The following is a 10,547-nucleotide window of genomic DNA, read 5'->3' as shown; positions in this document are numbered from 1 at the left end:
GGCTTCTCAGGAGACAGGTTCTTTTTTATGTATGACAGGATGAGTTCATAGCATGCTTTTACAGGGTGCCATATTATTTTCAGTTTCATCCTGATTATATCTAGCAGGTCGTCTACGGGTGCCTAGCTCCGGCACTAGTCATGGCCCATCAGTTTGGGTCGTGACATTATTTATGATAGGCGTGCACAGTTCACTGCCCAGTTTTGATAAAGTTTTTAGAAATGTCTCGGTATTAGGGTTAATCTAAGCACCAGCTTTCACCCTTAGACATACGAGCAAGCTGAGCAGATTATTCAAACCTTGGAATATATGATAAGATCATATGTTCTTAATTTTTAGGGAAATTGGGATACCAATTTTCCATTGATAGCATTTGCTTGCAATAACATCTACCAAAGAAGTATACAAATGGCTCACTCTATTTGAGGCCTTATATGGAAGACGTTGTTGTTCACTAATAGGATGGTCTGAGATGGGTGAGACATAGCTTCTCCCTCCAGCCATAGTACAATATGCCTTGAATAAGGTGAAGTTGATTCAAAAATGACTCAACGCAGCTTAGAGCCATCAAAAGTCATACACAAATATAAGACATCGTGATATTGATTTCAAAGAAGATGACTATGTATTTTTTAAAGTGTCATCAATGAAGGGTATCATGAGGTTTGTCAGAAAAGTCATGCTCCACCCAAGGTATATTGGGCCTTATCTAATTCTATAAAAGATCAGAATTGTGGCGTATCAACTAGTTTTACCTCCAGAGTTGTCGTCGGTACACCCAGTTTTTCATGTATCTATGTTGAAATAATACTTTCATGATCCGAGTCATGTAATTTGTAGGCAAGAGATAGAGTTTGATGATACTTTGTCCTATGAGGAAGACCCTATAGCTATATTAGGCAGACAAGTTCTTAGACTTCGAACCAAATATATTGTTTCGGTAAAGGTAATGTAGATAACCAACAACTGAGGAAGCTACTTGGGACTCTGAGAAGGCTATGATGTTAAAGTATCCCTATTTATTCGAGTTTTCAGGTACATAACTCATTTTATTTGTTTAAAAGATATAAATTTTGAAGTTATGTGATATTTATGCTTACAGTAACATGTAGTGTCTTTGAGGTGTATAATGATGTTTCTTGATGTTAAATATTGTTGGATTGAGTAGCTAGAGGTGCGAGACATTGTCGTTGAGTTGTTTGAATAAGTTGCAATCTTTGGACAACTCTAATTTCAGGGGAAACTCTGCTGAAATTTTTTGGGAGTAAGCTAAAGTTTAGTATAAGACAAAGATGAATATGACATAAGTCTAAGGTCCTCTTTTAGCTCATGTATGACTTGGACACGAAATTCTAGGATGAATGTCCATAAAGGGGAGGGGAGAATGTAACGCCCATAAATTTCTAAGCTTATAATTGCAGTGATAACAAATGTAATGACGTGATTAAGGTGCTCTAGAAGTATAGGACCTACACAGTTTAAGCAAAAATTAAGAATATATCAATACACACAGAGTATTAATTAATTTTCTTTTTAAATAATAACATAAACAAAGGAAAAAAGAGGAAGAAAAAATGGAAATAAAATTGATTTAATTCGATTAATAAATAATAAGATAAGGTGGGGCCTTTCTGGTTTCATGTGAAAAGAAGAACAAGTGGCAAAACAAAAGGGATTAAACAATTGGTAATACATACATAAGCTAATTGTTTCACGATAGTTTCTGCTAATTTTAACCCAGCCCTTTCGTTTTGACTGCACCATTATCGCCACTAACATAGGTAGAAAATTTATATTCCTCTTTAGTTTCACTTCCCTTCTTGTTTATTGAATTGTCTACTCTATCATAGAGATGATTAAATCTAGTTGCAAATAAAAGCTAGGGTTTGAATGGAGAAGTGAAAGAAATCAGAAAAGGGTCAAATATACCATGTACTATGAGAAATATTTAAAATTATTATCTATTTGAGTATCGTTCCATAACTAGCCTCACAATTATACAATTGCTACAATTTACCCCTAATGCTAACATAAGGGACATGTGGCAGGCGAGAAATTGGAACCCACCCACAAATTTATACCCATTTCTTTTCGACAAATCCACTCCTTAATTTTGATCCATTACTCGACCCATTGCACTACACTTAAATATAAAAGCTCACTTAATTAGAACTCCCAAAATCAAAATCAATCATACTTCAGATTTTTTTTCTTGTTACGCCTCTCGTTTTCGTCGTAAGAAAGTCCACGGCTTCCTATTTGAGGATACCCTTAGTACGGAGATTCGTATCCGAGTTTACGAGATATTAAGTGCCTTACCTCCCACATACCGAAGTACAAGTGTATGTCCTTACAACGCGATAGGATTAGAAGTTAAACGAATCGAATCAACGCGAATCGGAACAACTCAGGGAACCAAGGACCAGTGCACTTTGACGGTGCAAAAGGACGGCCCGTCAACATGTTGACGTGGCATCCTTTCACGTTGTCAACATGCCGAGGCCCCTAAACCTCAAGTGGCAGGAGGATGGCGCAAGTCGACGGCCGTCAACGTGTTGACGAGCCGTCGACCCTAAGGCGGTGAAACTTTGTTCCACTTGATATATATAGCCATATCACGTTTTTCCTTCTCATTTCACACCCCTCCAACCAGAGATAAACCCTAATATATTCCTCCCAACCTTTCCCAACATATTAGTGTGATTTTAGCAAGATCCGAGCCTCGTGAACCCGAACTAGTGAAGAGAAAGTTGTTCCTAGGGTTCTATTGAAGTTGTTGAGCTTAGAAGTTGGATTTGGAGTTTGATTCCCGGAGTTTCAATTCCTTTAAGGTATGTATATGATTCTTACCTTTGTTATTTAGTTGATTACCAAGAGTTTTAGTGATTTAAAGTGAAGGAAATATAGTTATGAAAGCGGTAAGTTGATTGAGTTTAAAGATGAGATTAGGGGCTGTTTTGGGAGATGTTTGGGGATGGATTTGATTATATTTTGATATGTAAATATTGGTATTGTTGTTGTTGATGTTTGGGTTGATTTGTAATTTGAGATATTGTTAAGTTTACAGAGGAAATGTTGTCCGAATTTCGTTAAGTTATAAACAAGTGGAATATAAGCACATTCTAGTCTAATAGTTAGCATACTTGGTCTTGTGTGTAGATTTGTCAAGCTCGGGACATAATCATAGTTAGCTTGATCAGCGGATAAGGTATGTTAAGGCTATCCCTTTTATTCATTTTGGCATGATCCTTACGATACGAACGAAAGAAGTAAATGAGCGAGTTCCAAAGACTCTATTCCTAGATAGTATAGGATCCATTGTATCCTCGATTTCATATATTTCATGTTTATAGCTTCCAGAGATTTATTATATTGACATACTAGCTTCTTATGTTACTGGGAGATCTTATGTTGCCCTAAGGAGTTCAGAGCATCCTTTTACGAGTATTTCATGCATTTATATATATATGTACAACTATTTTCTTACACCGCGCCATGCTATAGTCTGCCGGGCAGGCACGTAGATATGCACACCACTGCAGTGGGTACGGTATGAGATTACCCCAGACGCGGGACGTTATGATATATGGATCGGGTTGGACGTTCCACATCACTAGCAGTTATACTATGATATATGTATATGATTTTGAAAGAAAGCATGCACATCATACGCCGCAGAGTCACTTTTAGTTATATAGAGTATTAGACACTTTCAGATATTTGGATTAGCTTTCGTGTTCAGATACCTTTCACGATTCCTTGTATACGTTGCTCTTATTCCTTAGATACTTGGTATAATATTCGCACTGACTCCTCTATTTCTTGGGGGGTTGCGTTCATGCCCGCAGGTTCAGGTAGACAGACAAGCGATCCAGCTCAGTAGGACTTCCACCCAGCAGTAGTCAGTGCACTCACTTGGTTCGGAGCTGCAATCTATTTTTGGTATGCTTTTTTGCATGTATATATGGGTATGAGGGGGCCCTGTCCCGTCCTTTCTACAGCTTTGTATTCCATTAGAGGTCTGTAGACAGTTGTATGTAGTTGGGATGTTATGTAGCCTTGTCGGCTCCTATTTTGTTGTACAACTTATGTAGCGGTCTAGTCGGCTTGTACTGTTATTTTCAGTATATATGTATACAGGTGGTTGTGAGTTCTTGATGCAGAGTTCATGGTGTTGTTCTTACAGGAGCCAGTATAGTTCAGTTATAAGTCCTATATGGGTCACCCTGTTATTCAGTGAGATCCAGGTATGAGTATAAGGGTGCCTGGTCAGTAAAAGTCAGGCACTTGTCATGACTCATCGGTTTGGGTCGTGACATTTCTCCTCTATCTCTTCTAAGCACACAAAACTTGGACTGTCCCTCCTAAATAAAATCCCACCAGTGAGAAAATCAATATTTGGTTTCGAAACATCTTAAGTCCTTTATTCCTCGATTACTTAGAACATCAAAATCACATCACCAAATGTATGGTTCCACTTGCCCCCCAATTCAACAAATGTAACAAAACAAAAAATTATATAACGACTTAAAGAAAATGGTAGAACAAATATTAAAAAATAATAGAAAAATATTTAGCAGATGACTCCAAAAACACTTTTACTAAAAATATATTTGAAAGAAAATATCTTGGCAATTGAATGAGGTTGGAATTTTATGGTAATGTTTTGGATATTGATAGCTAGGCATGATTTGTGCTCTTTGAAGCACAGCGCGGTATTCTCTTTTCTTGTTTTTGGATATTTTGGAGAGTGAAAATTTATAGAGGGATTTTCATGGGTTACGAGTCTGTACAAACCTCCAAAAGCGAGGTGTGAACTGTCCCTCTGTCAGAAGTGATAGAAATGGCATCCCGTACAACCAAACTATCACCTGGATATAAATCTGTGCAAGTTTATATGAAGAGTAGGTAGTCAGAACCGGTATGAAGTGTGCAGACTTAGTCAACCTATCAACAATAACTCAGCGTCAAACTTCATCAAGTTACGTGGAATGAATACCACGAAATCTATAGTAATACGCTCCCCACTGCCACACAGGTATGACTATCTTTTGAGTTAAACCACCCAAAGTAAATAAATAAAAGATAATTAATTTCTTTTTCCTTTTGAGTTGTCCTGCTTAAGTTTCCTTGCTTGCTTTTCCATTATATATAGACAAACTTTTAGAAAATGTGACGAGGTTGTCAATCCTTTTAAAAAATTTGTCCTTGGGCGGGAGGTTTATTGGCCTCGCTATCTCTCAAGATAGAATAATATTTGCCCACACTCTACCCTCCCAAAGGCCACTTTGTTATTGGGTATGTTGTTGTTGTTGTTGTTGTTGTTGTTGTTGTTGTTAATGTTTGGTGAGCTCTTCAAAATCAGTTTCAAGTACCTTTTCCAAAAGAAAATTGTCACGCCCCAAAACCCACCCTAGAGGTGACCGGCATCCGACGTCATGAACAACATCGGAAGAACCTAAAAGATACAATAATAACACTTGAACCCGCTAGGTTCAATAATCACCTCCAACAGTTTATAAAATAAATTCAAACGAATCATGAGATATGAATTAAATTAGCGGAAATCTTTAATATTATAATACTAAATCAAACGTATCACGTACCCAAGAGTTAAACAACTCGACAACTACCCACAAGAATGTATACTATCTATGGAGCTTCTAAGATAATAAAGAGTGTCTAAAAACATTGGGACGCAGCCCGAAACTAAAATACGAAAAAAAGTAAAGATAGAATGGTGCCCCACGAACAATCATGTGGGCTCACCAAATAGTCTCGAAAGCAGCAAGTTCTCTTAAGTCGTAGGTGTATCACGAACCTGCTCCTCAATGATACCTAACATACCATCAAAAACAACAATGGTATGCCTGAGTACTAGGTACTCAGTGAGTGTCTAAGGGGAAATAGTTAATAAAACCAAAGTAAGGTAATAAATCAATAAAATGATATCAAAAGAAACAGTTCGAACTCCAGAGAATAAGTAAGCCAGTAAACTATGGAAATCACCAATAAGAGTCAACATACATGAATATATTAAGTTCCACTTATGTTACCGTTCACATCATTCTGTGTTTCATTTATGAACTCAAGGTTTCCACAAGCCACTCACAGGAAACAAAGATACAAAACAAGCCACTCACAGGCAAATCAATCAGTCGATACTCCGGGTTAGGAAACCACGGAGGCTAATCATCCTCTGGACTAGCACATCAATAGATACTCCGGGCTAGGAAGTAACGGAGGTCAATCATCCTCTGGACTGACACAGCAATAGATACTCCAGCTAGAAGAAACGGAGGTCAATCATCCTCTGGACTGACATAGCAATAAATACTCTGGCTAGGAAGCAACGGAGGTCAATCGTCCTCCGGACTGACACAACAATAGATACTCCGGCTAGGAAGCAACGGGGGTCAATCATCCTCTGGACTGACACAGCAATAATCGTATTGATACGTTAGGATCCATAACGGCTAATCATCCTCTGGACTAGCACAACTTGCCCATACAGGCCCAAACACAAACAAAATACAAATCATGGCATATTACCTAATCATCAATCATAGCTTGGAGCCAAATCTCACTTCTCAATCATCATCTCAAAATAGAGGCATTTCAAGTCATACGGATTTAGAATCTTATTCAAATCTCTTATTCAATTTTCAAGTTCAAGGAATCCATTCAACAGCAAAACAAGTTTAAGGTCCAACCTTTAGAAAAATGAGTTCAATTATCCAATAATGGGAAAAATGAGTTTCACAGAGTTGAATAATCCAATAATGGGAAAAATGAGTTTTCCATTACTTTTGAAGTATGTTTACTTCAAAGTAAACAAACTTGAAAAGACGATTTTTGAAATATAGACATACATCAAAGAAGGTTTACAAAAGAGACATACTTCAAGAAAGAGTTTTGGAAATCTAGACATACCTCAAATCCCGCTCAAATGCACTTTCCAAGATTCAATAATCACAGTACAATGGTTTTAGATGAGAAAAGATTAGAGCTTTAATCTAATTCTACCCATATACCCCCTTTATAGAAAAACTAGGGTTTTCATGTCTAGAACGTGTTCTTGAACACTTCATGAATCATTCATGGATTCTAATCCATTGAAAACCTACATTAGTCTAAACTCTTTCAATAACATCATAAAATCAAGGATTATACCTTTTTGAAGGAATCTCTCCAAACGTCCCTTTCTTTTTCTCTTTATTGGGTTTCAAGAATCTAGGGTTCTTGGAAGATGAACTAGTGTTAATTTGATGCTAGATTAATGAAGTAATGATGGGAATTGATCAAGAACTTACCTTTTATGTTTTGGGGAAACCTACCTCTCAAAACGTCGGCTAAAACGAAGTGGGAATGAATATAACGAAGTTAGGCTTTTATAGATTTCGGGAAAAATCGCTTCAGGCATAAAACGGCCTGGTGCGTCGCCCAAGGCGGCGAACATAGTATATCCATTTCGACGGCGTCAAAATTTTGAGTTTGCTAAAAATGTGGCCTGGGCGCCGCGCATGCCTAATTTTTACACTGCACAGACGATGTTCAGTAAAATGGGTATAACTCCTAGCACAGAGCTCCGTTGGAGCTGGGCGACCTACCGTTGGAAAAGGTATTTCGAAGACCTACAACTTTCGTTGAGGAAGATTTCCCAATTCCCAACCTATTTTCACGAAAGTGGCTTAGAAGTTAGACCTACTGAAATTTAGACGAGTTTGAGAACTCTTAAAAACCTCACTATTTGGGTTGATTCAAAACGACTGTTTATCACCCGAATCATCCCGAATGGATTCATATGGCTAAAATATCAACTTAATACTTGTTTCATACATTCACACCTAACTCGAATATACGGGATGTTACAAAAATCTGATTTTCCCAAAGAATTTCAAGCAGAAAATATTCTGATTATTTTTCTGGAAAACTTATTTTAAAACAATTAACCAAAGATTTTTCTTTTTAAAATAAAAAATAAAATATTCTAAGTATTTAAAGAAAGGCAATGGACCCGCATGAGGGTTCGAATCGCACAATCGTATGATCTCATAGTAAGGTATTAACTGAGAGGGAGAGCCACATCAGCTTGCCAAACTCTGCTGATTGCTGACAGTAGAATCTTCTTCAACAACACTTTCGATCCACCTATCCTTCAGGTTATTCTTTCTAAAGTCCTTTGCTTTTTTATCCTTTACTTTCATTTAGGGTTTCCATCATTCTTTCTCATTGATAAATTATGGAGATTTAGCTGTGGAATTCTGTGAAAGATTGGAAATATAGACTGTTGTTCTTTTATATGGCTTGGGGTTTCAGATTGGTATACGATGTTGATAACAGTTGCATAGATTGAAGGTCTTTTTTTTTTTTTTTTTTCCTTTTTTACTATTTTGAGTCTTAGGTTTTTGTTGTATGTGATAATGAACTCGTTGGATGAAGGGTGCTTTTTGTTGGGCATTTTGTGAAGCTTTAAGAAAATATAATAATTTTGAGGTAGTGATAGACTGATAGGATAGCAGCTGTCAAAGACTGAATTTTTATTGTTTGGAGTCCGAGAATTTTTGCTTCTTTAGGCACTTACTTTATGATGGCCTTTTGTTTGGCGTAAAGAGCTTTTGGCATTAAGCTTCTCAAAAATAAATTTTTAAGTATTGGAAGGAAACCGGCCAAATAGGAATTCATATAGCTGACTCGACATTGGTTTTACTGTGCGATTTTAAATGAACGAACGTTGTGATCTTTGTGGGATTTCAGTTTTTATTTGGTTCCTATTGTGGATGGAGCTATGTGCACAGTTCAGGTATCTTCCTAGCAAATGAATGAAGTTTCACTGGCCAGCATTAAGCTTTTCAATCGATTTTATCTATTTCTTTTGATTTTCGTTTGCCTTCCTTAAATGTTTTTACATTGGCCTTATAACAAGAGTAAAGCTTTGGTATAAATCTAAAGTTCGCGCTATAGTATAGATAATGTCGATCCCATGAGGATTTGGTTTCTATCTTGCTATTTGGTAGCTTCATTACTACTTCAGTAATAGGAAAGGTGGATTAAAGGTTCAATAACTAAAGTGAACTCAAATTATGAAAGAGTTCTAATACACGTTGAAGGAAAATTGTTCTAATTAAGGGCGTGTTCAGTATGAAGAAAATGTTTTGCAATTTTCCCATGTTCGGTTGGTCCAAATTCTTGGAAAATATTTTCTCTAGGAAAACAAGTTCCTTATAAATGAGAAAAATGACTTCCCTAGTGGAAGTAGGGAAAACAAGTTCCACAAATGACATTCCACATTAATTATGTCCTCCCAACCCTCCAACACGCCTCATCTTCACCCTCACCCCTGTAGCCCCCCATCCCCACCCACACCCACATCCCATAATATTTGTCTAGATTATATACAAATGTTTTAGGATAATATCGTTTGCTTACGTACCAAACACAAGAAAATAAGTAAGAACCCCACTTATTTTCCTGAAAAATATTTTCCAGAAAAACATTTACCACCACCACCAACAACAACAAGCCCAGTATAATCCACCATATGGGGTCTGGGGAGGGTAGAGCGTACGCAGACCTAACCCCCACCTTGAAAGGTAGGGCGACTGTTTCCGAAAGACCCTCGGCTCAAGAGAGGAGTACAAGAGAGGAAAACAAGACAAAAGGTCAGATAGGACCAAGCATATCGAAAACAATATGAAAACAAGGAATAACAAAAGCGAGAAAGTCATGGTAGAACAGTCCGGAAAGAAACGAGCATTAACTACTATAGATAAATAAGATAACCAAAGTGCAACGGCCCAACAAATATAAGCAACAATCAAATGGTAATAAACAAATGAGCAAAACTACAACTACTATGGTGAAAGGATAAGCCACCTAGCCTTCTATCCTAATCTGAGTCCTCCACAACCTCCTATCTAAGGTCATGTCCTCGGTGAGCTGAAACTGTGCCATATCCTGTCTAATCACCTCTCCCCAAACTGTGCCAGAAAAACATTTACCATGAAAAACATATCCTTCATGCCAAACACAGCCAATTTTTTTAAAAAGATGGATCCAGACTTCACCTGTGATTAATTAAGATATTTATGCTCCTCCTATTCAATCTTTTTAAGCTATGAATCTCTCTCGATTACCCCCCAACTATTACAACCTCCTAAATTGGAATTTCTCTCTTAGTTGTCCTAATAATCAGTGTTGTCAAAGGCGCGCTTAAGCCTGAAGCGAGACTCAAAACATGTTGAGCGCTTCGCTCATCATCCAGGCTCTAAGACATACTTTTCCTTGGCAATGAGCCTCTCTTGAAGGGGTGACACTAGATAATTCATATTTCACTTTATCGTAATGTTTTTACAATTCCTTTGTCCATATATTTGTTATTCGTGCTTATTATTATCAATCTTGGACTAAACATATATAGATTTGTATTTTTGCACCATTGCGCCTTTTTCCATTAAAGCCACGTTTTATTTGAGATTTGAGCTTAAAGCCCCAGCTGAATGTGGAGCTTTTTTGCGCTTTTCGAATTGCGCCTTAAGTTTGAAATT

This window comes from Lycium barbarum, chromosome 4, assembly GCF_019175385.1.
Source record: "Lycium barbarum isolate Lr01 chromosome 4, ASM1917538v2, whole genome shotgun sequence".
Taxonomy (NCBI): domain Eukaryota; kingdom Viridiplantae; phylum Streptophyta; class Magnoliopsida; order Solanales; family Solanaceae; genus Lycium; species Lycium barbarum.
This window is presented reverse-complemented; position numbering follows the sequence as displayed.